The sequence below is a fragment of the Bombina bombina genome, chromosome 4 (genome assembly GCF_027579735.1).
Source record: "Bombina bombina isolate aBomBom1 chromosome 4, aBomBom1.pri, whole genome shotgun sequence".
Classification (NCBI taxonomy): Eukaryota; Metazoa; Chordata; class Amphibia; order Anura; family Bombinatoridae; genus Bombina; species Bombina bombina.
This window is the reverse complement of record NC_069502.1, coordinates 436,114,284-436,133,583: the sequence shown is the minus strand read 5'-3', so window position 1 is coordinate 436,133,583 and position 19,300 is coordinate 436,114,284. Positions and strand designations below refer to the sequence as shown.

Here is a 19,300-nt window from a genome sequence, read left to right as displayed (position 1 = left end):
ACTCTCCTCTGAAGAATGGCAACATAGGGGCCTTAAAACAACTCTCAAATGACCTGTAAACAAAGATTGTTCAACATTATGGTTTAGGGGAAGGCTACAAAAAGCTATTGCAGAGATTTAAGCTGTCAATGTCCACAGTGAGGAACATAGTGAGGAAATAGAAGACCACAGGCGCAGTTCTTGTTAAGGCCAGAAGTGGCAAGCCAAGTAAAATATCGGAGAGGCAAAGGATGGTGAGAACAGTCAAAAACAGCCCACAGTCCACCTTCAAAGACCTACACCATCATCTTGCTGCAGATGGTGTCACTGTGCATCGTTCAACAATTCAGCACATTTTGCATAAGGAGAAGCTGTATGGGAGAGTGATGCCACGCCACAAACAGAGTCGCTTGAGGTATACAAACGCACATTTGGAAAAGCCAGCTTCATTTTGGAAGAAGGTGCTATGGACTGATGAAACAAAGATTGAGTTATTTGGTCATAACAAGGGGTGCTATGCATGGCGGCAAAAGAACACAGCATTCCATGACAAACACTTGCTACCCACAGTAAAATTTGGTGGATGTTCCATCATGCTATGAGGCTGTGTGGCCAGTGCCGGGAATCTTTTTAAAGTTGAGGGTCGTATGGATTCCACTCAATATCAGCAGATATTTGAGATTAATGTTGAGGAATCAGTCACAAAGTTGAAGTTACGCTGGGCTGGATATTTCAACAAGACAACGACCCAAAATACTGCTCAAAATCTACTCTGGCATTTATGCAGAGAAAAAGTACAATGTTCTGGAATGGCCATCCCAGTCCCCAGACCTAAATATCATTAAAAATCTGTGGGGTGATTTGAAGCGGGCTGTCCATGCTCGGCAACCATAAAACCTAACTGAACTGGAGATGTTTTGCAAGGAGGAATGGTCCAAAATACCTTCATCCAGAATCCAGACACTCATTACAGGCTATAGGAAGTGTCTAGAGGCTGTTATTTCTGCTAAAGGAGGCTCTACTAAATATTGATGCAACATTTCTGTTGGGGTGCCCAAATTTATGCACCTGTCAAATTTCGTTTGGATGCATATTGCACATTTTCTGTTAATCCAATAAACCTCATTTCCCTACTGAAATATTACTGTGTCCTTCAGCTATTTGATAGATCAAAACAAAATTGCTGATCCAAACACCCAATTATTTATAAATGAAAATCATGGAACTTGTCAGGGGTGCCTAAACTTTTGCATACGACTGTGTGTGTATATATGTGTGTGTGTATATACAGTATATATATATATATATATATATATATATATATATATATATACACACACATACACACATATACATATACTGTATATGCACACACATATATAAATTTACTTTGTTACTTGACAAAAATCCAGTGAGTGCAGTCTGTATTGTTTTAAAGTGATTGTAAACTTTAACTAATTAGAGCACAGTATCAAATAATAATCTTAAAAACAAGGGGCATTTTAATTCATTAACATTTACAAAGATGCCTTTTTTTAAAAAATACTTACCTTGGTGTTATGGTAAATATAATGCCGACCCTCCGCCCGCATCTGCTGCTTTCATTAGCATATTGATGACGAATCCGGCTTCCTCCAATCACTGCGTTGCCCCAAAATCTGGATGCCAAAGGGGGCAGGCAACGATTGGAAGAAGCCGGATACGTCATCAATCTGCTAATGAAAGCAGGAGCTGCAGGTGGAGGATTAGCGTTATGTTTACTATAACGCAAAGGTAAGTATTTTAAAAAATAAGCTTCTTTGTAAACATTAATGAATTAAAGTGCCCCTGTTTTTAAGGTTATAATTTTATACTGGGCTTTAATTCGTTAAAGTTTACAATCACTTTAAGATTAATACACACACACACACATACATACATACATACATACACTTGCATTCATACAAACATACATATACACACATCTCAGCTGCAAGTGAAAAACATATCAATGTCTTTATACAGGGAGTGCAGAATTATTAGGCAAGTTGTATTTTTGAGGATTAATTTTATTATTGAACAACAACCATGTTCTCAATGAACCCAAAAAACTCATTAATATCAAAGCTGAATAATTTTGGAAGTAGTTTTTAGTTTGTTTTTAGTTATAGCTATTTTAGGGGGATATCTGTGTGTGCAGGTGACTATTACTGTGCATAATTATTAGGCAACTTAACAAAAAACAAATATATACCCATTTCAATTATTTATTTTTACCAGTGAAACCAATATAACATCTCAACATTCACAAATATACATTTCTGACATTCAAAAACAAAACAAAAACAAATCAGTGACCAATATAGCCACCTTTCTTTGCAAGGACACTCAAAAGCCTGCCATCCATGGATTCTGTCACTTTAATAAATGTGAAAAAGAAATTAAACAAAAATGGTACTGTGCCTTTAAGAGAAAAAAACTAAGTCATTACATATCTCTTGATACTTCCATTCTTGTCGAGAGTTGCAAGAGAATGACTGGGGGTGGCATTTAGGGGAGGAGCTATATAGACAGCTCTGCTGTGGATGTCCTCTTGCAACTTCCTGTTGGGAAGGAGAATATCCCACAAGTAATGGATGAACCCGTGGACTGGATACACCTTTACAAGAGAAAAAAAGATGTCACATGCAAAACAGCAAAGGAGTAGTGAAAAGGATCAGTCCCAGGGCCATATAAATAAGCAAATATATAAATAATTTTAAAAGTACCCAAAACATAGCTATAGGAGTGTCTAGATGTTAATAAAAAGATACTTAACAATACACTCATCCACTAGTAAACAAGCAGCAGACAGCCAAACCATTAGAGAAACATATCAGCAGAGGTTATGGAATAGGAGTATATTGTAGATCCGTAAAGTGAAGCAAAAGACAAAGTCCCAGCAACCAATTATAGAGGGTTTATGAAAATGTTTTCATGAGGCAAAAAAAGAATCACAAACCATACCCCATATAAATCCCTCTGACAAGCACAAGCACTGTTCTCTGATACCAGCCTTAATATAGACTGAAAACCCCTTTCTCGGATGAATCAAATACACATCTTTACTCTTTAACCACCGCCAGCGGAAGCAAAGTAAAGACTATGTGGTCTGAGAATCTGTTAGGAGGTGGTGGGGAAGGGGGGTTATGGAGCTCTTAAGGTTTGGGAATCTTTGCTTCCTCCTAGTGGAAGAAAAGAATAATTTACAAGGGCAATGGATTGTGGACTCTCACCCGCTGTATGAAATTAAATCTCCTTTCCTCCAGCCTTAAATTGTGACCTCTTGTCGCAAACTATTTTCTTGGACTAAACAGAGCTTCTGCTATCTCTGTATATGTGCCTTGAATATATTTATATAAAGTAATCATGTCACCTCTCAAGCGCCATTTTTTCTACAGAAAACAGACACAGTTTGGCTAGCCTCTCCTCATAGCTTAAATTTTCCATTCCCTTTCTTAGATTTGTGGCCCTTCTCTGAACTTTTTCTGAATCTGCAAAGTCTTTTTTTGAGATCGGTCTCCAGAACTGCACTCCATACTCAAGGTGAGGTCTTACCAGAGATTTATATAGTGATAGAATTATGCTTTAAAACCTTGCATAAATGCCTCTTTTAATACATGCTAGTATCTTATTACACCTTAGAACGAACTGCCCACCCTATGTGTTCAGCTAGCTCCCAGTAGTGCATTTCTGCTCATTCAACAAAAAATACCAAGATAATTAAGCACATATGATAATAGAAGTTAATTCAGAATTTTATTTTTTTCATTGTATGGACTCTGAATCATGAAAGAAAAAATATGGGGTTAAAGGGACATGAAACCCAAAAACAGAATTTATGCTTACCTGATAAATTACTTTCTCTTGTGATGTATCGAGTCCAAGGATTCATCCTTTACTTGTGGGATATTCTCCTTCCCAACAGGAAGTGGCAAAGAGAGCACACAGCAGAGCTGTCCATATAGCTCCCCTCTAGCTCCACCCCCCAGTCATTCGACTGAAGGTTAGGAAGAAAAAGGAGAAACCATAGGGTGCAGTGGTGACTGTAGTTTAAACAAAGAAACTACCTGACTTAATAGCCAGGGCGGGCAGTGGACTCGATACATCACAAGAGAAAGTAATTTATCAGGTAAGCATAAATTCTGTTTTCTCTTGTAAGATGTATCGAGTCCACGGATTCATCCTTTACTTGTGGGATACCAATACCAAAGCTTTAGGACACGGATGAAGGGAGGGAAAAAGACAGGTACCTTAAACGGAAGGCACCACTGCTTGTAAAACCTTTCTCCCAAAAATAGATTCCGAAGAAGCAAAAGTATCGAATTTGTAAAATTTGGAAAAAGTATGCAGCGAAGACCAAGTCGCTGCCTTACAAATCTGTTCAACAGAAGCCTAATTTTTAAAAGCCCATGTGGAAGCCACTGCTCTGGTAGAATGAGCAGTAATTGTTTCGGGAGGCTGCTGTCCAGCAGTCTCATAGGCCAAACGGATGATGCTTTCAGCCAAAAGGAAAGAGAGGTAGCAGTCGCCTTCTGACCTCTCCTCTTACCAGAATAGATAACAAACAATGAAGTTGTTTGTCTGAAATCCTTAGTTGCTTGTAAATAGAACTTTAAAGCATGAACCACATCAAGATTGTGTAACAGACGTTCCTTCTTCGAAGAAGGATTAGGACACAGAGAAGGAACAACAATTTCCTGGTTAATATTCTTATTAGACACAACCTTAGGAAGAAAACCGGGTTTGGTACGCAAAACTACCTTATCGGCATGGAAAACCAGGTAAGGTGAATCACACTGTAAAGCAGATAACTCTGAAACTCTTCGAGCAGAAGAGATAGCTACCAAAAACAAACTTTCCAAGATAAAAGCTTAATATCTATGGAATGTAAAGGTTCAAACGGAACCCCTTGCAGAACTGAAAGAACTAAATTCAGACTCCATGGCGGAGCCACAGGTCTTTAAACAGGCTTGATTCTGACTAAAGCCTGACTAAACGCTTGAACGTCTGGTACCTCTGCCAGACGTTTGTGTAAAAGAATAGACAAAGCAGATATCTGTCCTTTTAAGGAACTAGCTGATAATCCTTTCTCCAATCCTTCTTGGAGAAAGGACAATATCCTGGGAATCCTAATCTTACTCCATGAGTAACCCTTGGATTCGCACCAAAAAATATATTTTCGCCAAATCTTATGGTAGATTTTCCTGGTGACAGGCTTTCTAGCCTGAATCAGGGTATCAATAACCGACTCAGAGAAACCACGCTTTGATAGAATCAGGCGTTCAATCTCCAAGCAGTCAGACGCAGAGAAATTAGATTTGTATGTTTGAAAGGACCTTGTATTAGAAGGTTCTGCCTCATTGGTAGTGTCCATGGTGGAACAGATGACATGTCCACTAGGTCTGCATACCAGGCCCTGCGTGGCCACGCAGGCGCTATTAGAATCACCAAAGCCCTCTCCTGCTTGATTCTGGCAACCAGACGTGGGAGGAGAGGAAACGGTGGAAAGACATAGGCCAGATTGAAGGACCAAGGCGCTGCTAGAGCATCTATCGGCACCGCCTGGGGATCCCGGGATCTGGACCCGTAAGGAAGCTTGGTGTTCTGACGGGATGCCATCAGATCCAATTCTGGAGTGCCCCATAGCTGAGTCAGCTGGGCAAATACCTCCGGGTGGAGTTCCCACTCCCCCGGATGAAAAGTCTGATGACTTAGAAAATCCGCCTCCCAGTTGTCTACTCCTGGGATGTGAATTGCTGAGAGATGGCAAGAGTGATCCTTCGCCCACCTGATTATTTTTGTTACTTCCATCATTGCTAGGGAACTCCTTGTTCCCCCTTGATGATTGACGTAAGCTACAGTCGTGATGTTGTCCGACTGAAATCTGATGAATTTGGCCGCAGCTAGCTGAGGCCATGCCTGGAGCGCGTTGAATATCGCCCTCAGTTCCAGAATGTTTATCAGGAGAAGAGCTTCTTCCCGAGACCATAAGCCCTGAGCTTTAAGGGAGTCCCAGACTGCACCCCAGCCCAACAGGCTGGCGTCGGTCGTTACGATGATCCACTCTGGTCTGCGGAAACACATTCCCTGAGACAGGTTATCCTGAGACCACCACCAGAGAAGAGAATCTCTGGTCCCCTGGTCCAGCTGTATTTGAGGAGACAAATCTGCATAATCCCCATTCCACTGTTTGAGCATGCATAGTTGCAGTGGTCTGAGGTGTAACCGTGCAAAAGGGACTATGTCCATTGCCGCTACCATTAGCTCGATTGTCTCCATGCACTGAGCTACAGATGGCCGAGGAATGGAATGAAGGGCTCGGCAAGTGGTTAAGAGTTTTAACTTTCTGACCTCTGTCAGAAATATTTTCATTTCTACCGAGTCTATTAGAGTTCCTAGGAAGGAAACTCTTGTGAGGGGGGAGAGAGAACTCTTTTTGATGTTCACCTTCCACCCGTGAGACCTCAGAAAGGCCAATACAATTTCCGTGTGAGACTTGGCTCTTTGGAAAGTCGACGCTTGAATTAAGATGTCGTCTAGATAAGGCGCCACTGCTATGCCCCGCGGTCTTAGAACCGCCAGGAGGGACCCTAGCACCTTTGTGAAAATTCTGGGAGCAGTGGCCAACCCGAAAGGAAGAGCCACAAATTGGTAATGCTTGTCCAGAAAGGCGAACCTGAGAAACTGGTGATCTTTGTGGATAGGAATGTGCAGATACGCATCCTTTAGATCCACGGTAGTCATACTGGATCATTGGTAAGATTGTCCGAATGGTCTCCATCTTAAATGATGGGACTCTGAGGAATTTGTTTAGAATTTTGAGATCCAGGATTGGTCTGAAAGTTCCTTCTTTCTTGGGAACCACAAACAGGTTTGAGTAAAAACCCAGCCCTTGTTCCGCAATTGGAACTGGGTGGATCACACCCATTGTATGTAGGTCTTCTACACAGCGTAAGAACGCCTCTTTCTTTGTCCGGTCTGTAGACAGACGAGAAATGTGGAACCTTCCCCTTGGAGGGGAGTCCTTGAATTCTAGAAGATATCCCTGGGATACAATCTCTAAGGCCCAGGGATCGTGTACGTCTCTTGCCCAGGCCTGAGCAAAGAGAGAGAGTCTGCCCCCTACTAGATCCGGTCCCGGATCTGGGGCTACCCCATCATGCTGTCTTGGAGGCAGCTGCAGGCTTCTTGGCCTGTTTACCCTTGTTCCAGCCCTGGTAAGGTTTCCAGGGTGACCTGGGTTGCGAAGCGTTACCCGCATGCTTTGTAGCAGGGGAGGATGAAGCGAGACCGCTCCTGAAATTCCGAAAGGAACGAAAATTATTTTGTTTGTTCTTTATCTTAAAGGACTTGTCCTGAGGGAGAGCATGGCCTTTTCCCCCAGTGATTTCTGAAATAATCTCTTTCAATTCAGGCCCGAAGAGGGTCTTTCCTTTGAAAGGGATGTTCAAGAGTTTGGATTTTGACGACACATCGCCCGACCAGGACTTTAGCCATAGCGCCCTGCGCGCTAAAATGGCGAAACCGGAATTCTTTGCCGCTAACTTAGCTAGTTGGAAAGCGGCATCTGTGATAAAAGAATTAGCCAGCTTAAGAGCCTTAATTCTGTCCATAATGTCCTCATATGAGGTCTCCGTCTGGAGCGCATCTTCCAGCGCCTCGAAACAGAAAGCAGCTGCAGTAGTTACAGGAACAATGCACGCAATAGGTTGGAGAAGAAAACCTTGTTGAACATAAATTTTCTTAAGTAAACCCTCTAATTTTTTATCCATAGGGTCTTTAAAAGCACAACTGTCTTCAATTGGTATGGTTGTGCGTTTAGCAAGTGAAGAAATAGCCCCCTCCACCTTAGGGACCGTCTGCCACGAGTCCCGCATGGGGTCAGATATGGGGAACATTTTCTTAAAAACAGGAGGGGGAACAAAGGGAATACCTGGTCTATCCCACTCCCTAGAAACGATATCCGCAATCCTCTTAGGGACCGGGAACACATCAGTGTAAACAGGAACTTCTAGATACTTGTCCATTTTACAGAATTTCTCTGGAACCACCATAGGGTCGCAGTCATCCAGAGTAACTAATACCTCCCTGAGCAATAAGCGGAGGTGTTCTAGTTTAAATTTAAAAGCCAACGTATCTGAATCTGTCTGAGGAGAAACCTTTCCTGAATCGGAAATTTCCCTCGCCCCTTCAGAGCGTTGTGAGGGTATATCTGATACGGCTACTAAAGTGTCAGAATGCTCAGAATCTGTTCTTAAAACAGAGCTATCACGCTTTGCAGGTAACACGGGCAGTTTAGATAAAAACACTGAGAGAGTATTATTCATAACTGCCGCCAAGTCTTGCAAGGTAAAAGAGTTTGACGCACTAGGGGTGCTAGGCGTTGCTTGAGCGGGCGTAACTGGTTGGGACACTTGGGGAGAGGTTAACGGGCTAACCTCGTTACCTTCTGTCTGAGAATCATCTTGGGCCACATTTTTAAGTGCAACAATATGTTCTTTAAAGTGTATAGACATATCAGTACAAGTGGGACACATTCTGAGGGGGGGTTCAACCATGGCTTCTAAACATATTGAACAAGGATTTTCCTTGGTGTCAGACATGTTTAACAGACTAGTATTAAAACAAACAGGCTTGGAAATCACTTTAATCAAGTAAAAACACACTTTGAAAAAAACATTACTGTGCCTTTAAGAGATAAAAAAGGCACACAATTTTGCAAAACAGTGAAAAAATGCAGCAAACTTTTCGAAATTTTTACAGTATGTACCTAAAGCATTAGTAAGATGCACCACTAGCAATAAAAACGATTAACTCCTTAATGCCAAAACCGGATCGACAGTAAGCCAAAAACCGGTTAAAAAACATTCAGCATCCTGCCACAGCTCTGCTGTGGCCCTACCTGCCCTTAGGAACCAGATTTGTGGGGGAAAAACTTCTTATAGGCCCTCAAACTGCAGCCGGACCCTCCATGTGAAGCAGCCTGAACTTCTAGTCAAATATATCTGCGCATCTGAGGTGAAATTAGGCCCCTCCCACCTCACTACGGTGCTTGTGAGGCCGAAAGTAACACTCCCAAGTGTTTGAATAATAGCCATGTGGGAAACAACCCCTGAAAGAAACCCAAAGTAACCCTCAAAGTGTCTCAAAAAAACGAAATTTTCAGTAAAAACCGTGCCATGAAAGTAGTGTCAACCAGCATAAACTAGCCCTGTTATGTAAGCTTAAAATTCCATACTTAGTTTCTGAATATAGCTTACCCTTCCCTCATGGGGATATTATCAGTCCCTTCTAGCATTATCACAGTCTCGTCTAGAAATAAATGACTGAACATACCTTTTTTGCAGCCTAACAGTTCTAACATAAGCAGTTGCAGAGAAAATAGGTTTTCGAAATATTCGCATAAAACAAAATGGCTGCCAGATCTTATGATATACAGCCTCCATATTATGCACAATAATTGTCACCATAGATCTCAATAAACATGGCAAAAATAAAGCATTTTTGTAAAACGGTTTTTGTTTTATTATTAATTTAAAAATATCGTTAAGCGTTTTTGAACAATTCAAAATGGCTGCCAAACCACATGACATATCAACTTCTCTTGAACAAATCTGAATGTTAGTCATAACATAAATCTGTAAACAAAATTTCAAGTCTGTGCCATAAGCGGTTTTGGAGAAGAAGATTTTTGTAGTTTTTAAAAAACGTGAATACGAAACAAAATTGCCGCCAAGCTATGCATTGTATGGCTTTCAAATTGCACATACTAATGCTCTGTATAGACCTCTACAATTTGCAGAAGTTTTATGAAAATTTGCAAATGTTTTATTTCACGAAGGCGACTGCGCAGTGCAAATTTTTACTGCAATATTAGGGGTCATGACTATGTGTACTCATGTGTCTGCTACACTGTAATATAGTTAAATAGTGTAAACATAATGCATAAAGTGCAAATTTACGCAATTAAACAGCGATAAAAAGGCGAATGGCTCATAGCAGCCATGTTGATTATGGAAAATTCGCAGTTTGAACAAACTTGGTAGAGGACCATGCAAGGAGCACATTTGCAAAATTGCACTTCATTGCACTTAGCGGTTGCAGAGAAGAAGATGTTTAAAGATTTTCGCACAATTCAAAATGGCAGCTAGGTCATGTGACTAAATCACTTCTCTTGAACAAACTTTATTCTAGGTCAGTACAGCAGTACACACAGCAAGTTTCACAGCTGTAACATAAGTGGTTCTGGAGAAGAAGATTTTCAAGCGGTTGTCGAAATTTGTCGCAAAAATCAATATGGCTGCTAGATCACATGATCTATGAGATTTATTTTGCATAGGATTATGCACAGCATAGATCTTTAGCATTGTGCCAAGTTTCATGAGTTTTTGAGTTATGCTGTTGTTTTTATAAGCACTTGAATAAGTGTCGGAATAATAATAATAATAAAAAAAAAAATAATAATAATCCTGACAATAACAATAGGTTGTCCTGCAACTTCGTTGCATGGCCACCTAATAATAGAAGTAAATAAGAAAGTTTTTTTAAAATGTATTCTCTATCTGAATCATGAAAGACCTTTTTTGGGTTTCATGTCCCTTTAACCCCCTTTAAGGTCTATTTCTCAACTCTTTGTTTATTTTATAACACTTTTGTTGTGAAGAAGATGCATGTTATTTTCAAAGACATAGAGAATACAAAACAAATAATATTTGATAATATCTTCTAGACAGAACAAATGCCCAATAAAATTGTATATACCTCGGGAGTCTGGGGGGGGGGGGGACATGACATTGTGAATGGATTAATGGAATTAATTTGTCAAAAGAAAAATTAAACATTGCAGCCAATGCTGCCATGAATATATAGCCTCATGCTACATAATTAAACAAACCCTTATTTCAGGATGAATGACCTTTGGATTATAATGTATTTTGAATAGAAACAATCCTTAACTAGGTAATTCCTCAAAAAACAAAAACAAATTTTATTTAAATTAAAATAAATGATAAAAAAAATTTAAAAAAATCATTGATTTTTAACCACCCTGTCTTTATATAAATAAAAATATATACTGCAATTATGTTTCAGCTGCATGTGACATACATATCAGTGCAGTTAGTCTAATAGCAAGATGTACTGTATATAAGCCTCAGATGCAAGTGACATATCAGTGCAGTTAGTTAAATAGAAAGATGTACTGTATATAAGCCTCAGATGCAAGTGACATATCAGTGCAGTTAGTCTAATAGCAAGATGTACTGTATATAAGCCTCAGATGCAAGTGACATATCAGTGCAGTTAGTTAAATAACAAGATGTACTGTATATAAGCCTCAGATGCAAGTGACATATCAGTGCAGTTAGTTAAATAGCAAGATGTACTGTATATAAGCCTCAGATGCAAGTGACATATCAGTGCAGTTAGTTAAATAGAAAGATGTACTGTATATAAGCCTCAGATGCAAGTGACATATCAGTGCAGTTAGTTAAATAGAAAGATGTACTGTATATAAGCCTCAGATGCAAGTGACATATCAGTGCAGTTAGTTAAATAGCAAGATGTACTGTATATAAGCCTCAGATGCAAGTGACATATCAGTGCAGTTAGTCTAATAGCAAGATGTACTGTATATAAGCCTCAGATGCAAGTGACATATCAGTGCAGTTAGTTAAATAGAAAGATGTACTGTATATAAGCCTCAGATGCAAGTGACATATCAGTGCAGTTAGTCTAATAGCAAGATGTACTGTATATAAGCCTCAGATGCAAGTGACATATCAGTGCAGTTAGTTAAATAGCAAGATGTACTGTATATAAGCCTCAGATGCAAGTGACATATCAGTGCAGTTAGTCTAATAGCAAGATGTACTGTATATAAGCCTCAGATGCAAGTGACATATCAGTGCAGTTAGTTAAATAGAAAGATGTACTGTATATAAGCCTCAGATGCAAGTGACATATCAGTGCAGTTAGTCTAATAGCAAGATGTACTGTATATAAGCCTCAGATGCAAGTGACATATCAGTGCAGTTCGTTAAATAGAAAGATGTACTGTATATAAGCCTCAGATGCAAGTGACATATCAGTGCAGTTAGTTAAATAGCAAGATGTACTGTATATAAGCCTCAGATGCAAGTGACATATCAGTGCAGTTAGTTAAATAGCAAGATGTACTGTATATAAGCCTCAGATGCAAGTGACATATCAGTGCAGTTAGTCTAATAGCAAGATGTACTGTATATAAGCCTCAGATGCAAGTGACATATCAGTGCAGTTAGTCTAATAGCAAGATGTACTGTATATAAGCCTCAGATGCAAGTGACATATCAGTGCAGTTAGTCTAATAGAAAGATGTACTGTATATAAGCCTCAGATGCAAGTGACATATCAGTGCAGTTAGTTAAATAGCAAGATGTACTGTATATAAGCCTCAGATGCAAGTGACATATCAGTGCAGTTAGTCTAATAGCAAGATGTACTGTATATAAGCCTCAGATGCAAGTGACATATCAGTGCAGTTAGTCTAATAGCAAGATGTACTGTATATAAGCCTCAGATGCAAGTGACATATCAGTGCAGTTAGTTAAATAGCAAGATGTACTGTATATAAGCCTCAGATGCAAGTGACATATCAGTGCAGTTAGTTAAATAGCAAGATGTACTGTATATAAGTATCAGATGCAAGTGACATATCAGTGCAGTTAGTTAAATAGCAATATGTACTGTATATAAGCCTCAGATGCAAGTGACATATCAGTGCAGTTAGTCTAATAGCAAGATGTACTGTATATAAGCCTCAGATGCAAGTGACATATCAGTGCAGTTAGTTAAATAGCAAGATGTACTGTATATAAGCCTCAGATGCAAGTGACATATCAGTGCAGTTAGTCTAATAGCAAGATGTACTGTATATAAGCCTCAGATGCAAGTGACATATCAGTGCAGTTAGTCTAATAGCAAGATGTACTGTATATAAGCCTCAGATGCAAGTGACATATCAGTGCAGTTAGTCTAATAGCAAGATGTACTGTATATAAGCCTCAGATGCAAGTGACATATCAGTGCAGTTAGTCTAATAGAAAGATGTACGGTATATAAGCCTCAGATGCAAGTGACATATCAGTGCAGTTAGTTAAATAGCAAGATGTACGGTATATAAGCCTCAGATGCAAGTGACATATCAGTGCAGTTAGTCTAATAGCAAGATGTACTGTATATAAGCCTCAGATGCAAGTGACATATCAGTGCAGTTAGTCTAATAGAAAGATGTACTGTATATAAGCCTCAGATGCAAGTGACATATCAGTGCAGTTAGTCTAATAGCAAGATGTACTGTATATAAGCCTCAGATGCAAGTGACATATCAGTGCAGTTAGTTAAATAGCAAGATGTACTGTATATAAGCCTCAGATGCAAGTGACATATCAGTGCAGTTAGTTAAATAGCAAGATGTACTGTATATAAGCCTCAGATGCAAGTGACATATCAGTGCAGTTAGTTAAATAGCAAGATGTACTGTAAATAAGCCTGAGGCAAGTGAAATACATACCAGTGTACTTCTATAAATAGCAATATGTATACATGCCCCAATAGTAATGATAGATGCAGATAGATGTAGGTCAGAGAATGAACGAAGATGACAGTTGAGGAAGTACTTGGAGATGTGAGAAAATATGATTGGATATGAGGTTCTCAAGAGAGTCATATGTTAGAGTCAACATTTTGAAATGTATTCTAAAGCATATGGGAATCCAGTGTAGAAGCCTCTGTTTCACAAATATATGAGAGACAAATACTAAGGAGTTTTCATAAAAAAAGGGTTAAGATGTATAAATCTGACCTTAGCCAGGTTAGCCCCTGTCAGGGTATCTCTGAATGTCAGTAGACAATACATATATATATATATATATATATATATATATATATATATATATATATATATATATATTATATATATATATATAAATAATATATTATATATATATATATAAATAATATAATATATAGCAGAAAGAGCGCACTCCCACTCAAATAACATTCACCAGGGTGCGGGCAAATGTAATAAGAAAATAAGAAAAAGGCTTGCACTCACTGGATTTGTGACAAAGTGCTTTAATTAGCACATCAAAAAATGTGTGACGTTTCGGGGATCAATCACCCCTTCATCAGACCAAACAAAAAGTGAACAAACAACAGTGTTTAAATCAGGTGTTAACCCCTCCCCCAAATCAGAATAGGACAGCCCCATTTAGATCATGTGATATATATACATTTTTAAACTATTGCCTATCACATTACCAACCAAACATTTCTACAATCAAAATATCACTTCTCATAAATGACATTCATTAATAGTGGCAAAACTGTGTTCAAACTAAAATGTAAAAAAATATTATTAAACTATATAGCTATATAAAGGGGCTGAATCAGTGCACTGCTATAAAAATGGTGACAAATACCCTTCCACTAACTATAGAAATAAAACTGCAAGTCATTCTGATATATTAATAATGGCTGAATAACATTTTTACCAGATTTATACCATCTGATATATAGTGATCTCATCAACCATAGATAGTTATATATAACTCCAGTTATGCACCATAACAATATTGGTGGTACTTACATATCTCAGCTAAATCTGTTTCGTAGCCATTGGACCTACCAAAACCGCCAAACGATTGCATCGTGGGCATGGCCAAAAACGGACCCTGAGTGCTAAACGTCATCGGACCTCCCCCTTTAAGGAATGAGCGATGCAGCATCCACAGGCAGACTCGGTAACAGCAAGGGAAAAGACAGACATATCTATTGATGGCAAAAATTAAACCTTAAACATTATTTTATCTCAAAAGTTGCCCAATATAGTGATTGAGGATTACAGGATCGTGGATCACATAAAAATTCCCTTGATGACACTTGAGATTGCAACCACCAATCATTAGCCTTGTTTACATGGATGATGTTTGCCATGTATGTGGGAAGATTGTAGCAACCAATCAGCCTTGTTTACATGGATGACGTTTCCCAAATGTGGGGAAAACGAGTGATACTATCCGTACAAGGATGGCGAATCATAGACATTCTATCCGTGAGGCTATCAAAAAACAAACATCTGATAAACCAGTAGCCAAACATTTCATGCAGTTGAAACATACAGTTAGTGATCTCAGGTTCATTCTGATTGACGATGTGCCACCCCCCAAGCGAGGAGGCGACAGGAACCAGCGTTTACTTCAAGTTGAATCAAAGTGGTTCTTCAAATTAAGAACACTATACCCTCAGGCTTAAATCATCACTTGGATTGGCAATGCTTTCTGTAATTCATGGTTATTGTATTGTGCCAATAGTAACAACATTGGCATTGTTAAATAAAGGGGGTGAAGGGAGGGACCTTGAATTAATCTCCTTTGATCTAATGTTCTAACTTTAGACATAATTTTTATCCATTTATACCTATGCTTATTTCTAGCCTATTATGTCAGAATCCACTGGATGATCACGACCATGGGATTGTGTTTGCGGTACAAATCTTGTGCCTACCCACGGCCCTATTTTGGATGTATGAAGTGGTTAACATTTTAACCCTTGTATCCTATAATAGTATGGATTCAATTGAATTAGTTCCCCCACTTTTACAACCGTTGAGGATGGACACCATGTGTACAATTAATTTGTGTTTGTCCCCTCACAAGTTTACAGATGAGTGGGGTTCTTCATTTCATTATAATTTTATTTAGTCCCTTATAGGCATGGGATATATATATAGTGAGCATGTGGCACACTTATTTAAATATATATTGTCATTCATTTTGTTATTCTTTTTATTTTTATTTTTTTGTAATCTGTATATTTTTCATATTTTCTAGGACCATTCCTATTTATATGATGTGTACTACACATCTTTGTTCAAAGGTTTAACTGTGTCCCATGATGTGCAGACCGATTCCCTTCTCTCACATGGGAAACTTCATCCATGTAAACAAGGCTAATGATTGGTTGCTACAATCCTCCCACACACATGGCAAATGTCATCCATGTAAACAAGGCTGATGATTGGTGGTTGCAATCTCAAGCGTCATCAAGGACATTTTTATGTGATCCACGATCCTGTAATCCTCAATCACTATATTGGGCAACTTTTGAGATAAAATAAGGTTTCATTTTTGCCATCAATAGATATGTCTGTCTTTTCCCTTGCTGTAAAAGAGTCTGCCCGTGGATGCTGCATCGCTCATTCCCGAAAGGGGGAGGTCCGATTACGTTTAGCACTAAGGTCCTTTTTTGGCAACGCCCACGATGCAATCGTTTGGCGGTTTCGGTAGGTCCAATGGCTACGAAACACATTTAGCTGAGATATGCAAGTACCACCAATATTGTTATGGTGCATAACTGGAGTTATATATTACTATCTATGGTTGATGAGATCACTATGTATCAGATGGTATAAATCTGGTAAAAATGTTATTCAGCCATTATTAATATATCAGAATCACTCTATTGCAGTTTTATTTCTATAGTTAGTGGAAGAGTATTTGTCACCATTTTTATAGCAGTGCACTGATTCAGCCCCTTTATATATATCACATGATCTAAATGGGGCTGTCCTATTCTGATTTGGGGGAGGGATTGACACCTGATTTAAACACTGTTTGTTCACTTTTCGTTTGGTCTGATGAAGGGGTGATTGATCCCCAAAACATCACACATTTTTTGATGTCCTAATTAAAGCACTGTCACAAATCCAGCGAGTGAAACGTTTTTCTTATTTTTTTTTATATATATATATATATATATATATATATACATATAATATAAGAAGATAAAATAAAGTATACAATCTATCAAATATTAAATTTGAGCATGAATACAATCTATCAAATTTTTCATTTTTCGCTGAATACATTCTGTGTATTGCAAATCTGAGGTCAGACATGAGATGCCTTTTCCTGATTAACAGAACATCTGAGAACAAAGGAATTCACACCTGTAAAGTCTTAGAATGACACTCAAGTTTGAATGCCCTTATATGGAGTTTCCTGCCCAAAATGTATAATAAAGGTTATCAGGTGGTGACCCCATTTAGAGTTGCACTGTTGTAGTCAGCTCTAGAGAAGGTGATGTACAAACAACATGGTTCTTAGGCTTACATGCTAAGGGGGTTCAAGGGGATAGCAATGGAGGATAGGAAACTGTATAAAGAAAGGTTAGTGTAGGTTGTATGCATCCCTGAACAATAGAGTCTTTAGGGAGCGCTTGCAGTTTTCAAAACTAAGGGAGAGTCTTGTGGAGCGAGGCAGAGAGTTCCACAAGATGGGAGCCAGTCTGGAGAAGTCCTGTAAGCGGGAGTGTGAGGAGGTTACAAGAGAGGAGGAGAGTAGGAGGTCATGAGAAGAGACGAAGGGGACGGGAGGGAGAGTATCTGGAGACAAGGTCTGAGATATAGGGGGAGCAGTGCAGTTGAGGGCTTTGTATGTCAGAGTGAGGATTTTGTGTTTAATCCTGGAGGTAAGAGGAAGCCAGTGAAGGGATTGGCAGAGAGGTGCAGCAGATGAAGAGTAACATGTAAGGAAGATGAGCCTGGCAGAGGCATTCAATATGGATTGTAAAGGAGCTAGGCGGCAGGGGAGACCAGAGAGGACAGAGTTGCAGTAATCGAGGCAGGAAAGGATGAGAGAGTGGATTAAAATCTTAGTTGTGTCTAATTTTAATATCTCTGTAATTATGTTAGCTCTTCGAAAACAAATAGCTGATCATACCTGATCTAACAAATATCTATCAAATTAAATTACATTTTGTCCAATTTTTTTATAAGGGGGGCTGATGATGGATTAGCCCCCACCTCCAAATAATTGTTAATACCGCTCCTTGTATGCTAGATCTAATGAAAACAACATTTGATCAAACCTGATCTAACAAAGATCTAACCAATTGAATGAAGTTTGCTTTAAAATTGTAATGGGGGTGGGGGGGCTAACCTGGCTGAGGTATAAATCTGTGTTTTGACAGATTTCTGATTCTGATGTATGTACCAACAAGCTAAATTTATTTAAATAACAATATATATAAATACTTAAATTTACAGCTGAGATAACCATGTGTAAATGTTAAATTACTGCTGTATATACACTCTTGGACTGTCAGAAATGGACATGCAGATTACTAATTTTTAGATACAATTTGATGGCCACATACTGTGCCAATCCAGGTCATAAGTAGCTGCAATCAACATACTTTGAATTGCAGACAGTATGATGGGAATGACAGTTAACATATGCTACATAGAATCACAGTACAATGCCATCAGCAAATACAGTATGGTGGAAGGAAAATCCTTGTGCAAAGCCCAGTTTTAATGCCCAGCAAGGGTGTAAATACTGATAGTTTAATATAGAGGTCCACAATTGTATTTGATACTTCAGAACCAAAAATGAAGACTGAGTGCTAGACTTCCAGTGGTATAGGAGCTAGTGAAAGTTGTTAACTCTATATGGTATAGGACCCACACCTACATACACATCAGTGATTTAGCCTCTTTTATAGAAACAAAATCATTTCATTCTTAGTTACCAGAATAACGCAATTTAATATCATGCTTGCTAGTAACACACACAGTAATTAAACCCCTTGGTTACCAGCAATACACAATTATGTGATGAGCTTTTGGCTTTAAGTAATACACAACAGTGATTTAGCTTTTGGTTTCAAGTAATACACAATAGTGATTTAATTGCTTTGTTGTCTGAGACAAACACAAAATAATCCATTAGTCCTGAATGCCAGTAACAAAAACATAGTAATAATATAACACCTTGACTGATCATAACACAAACCAGTCAATTAATCCTATTGATTCCAGAAAAACTTAGCAATGTTCTAAAACCTTGATTGCCAAGAATAGCCATAGTCAATTAAGGGATTAATTCACTGCAGTAATGAAACCCTTTTGATAGCTTTAAAACATGCAGCAACAATTTAAGGCTACTAATTTCCTACTTACCTGTAATGGGTCTGGTGATCTGTGCAAAGTAAGCTCTCTAGACTTCCTACTACAGTGTAGGTGATAGCTGAGACTGACTGACTCTTAGAAATATTTCATGTTAATTAAGATGTGGTAACAACATTCCTTCATGCCAGATGTTGAATAGGGAAAGTTAAAATATTGCAGCACATACAGCCAGCTGCTGATACAGCAATTTGCTTGAGAGATACTTTCCTGAGGGAGACACTTAAAGGGACATTAAACCCAACATTTTTCTTTCATGCTTCAGATAGAGAATGCAATTTTAAACAACAT

The 19,300-nt window shown here is 38.7% G+C and overlaps 1 protein-coding gene across 1 annotated transcript in view; it reads right to left on the bottom strand.

The window, feature by feature from the left end:
- TNK2 (tyrosine kinase non receptor 2) overlaps positions 1 to 19,068 on the bottom strand; it is a 555,703-nt gene extending 536,635 nt beyond the window's left edge. The window contains exon 1 of the mRNA XM_053710269.1: positions 19,004 to 19,068. The gene's annotated coding sequence lies outside the window, so the exon portion shown is untranslated. The remainder of the gene's footprint in view (positions 1 to 19,003) is intronic.
- Between the last annotated feature and the right edge of the window lie 232 nt (positions 19,069 to 19,300).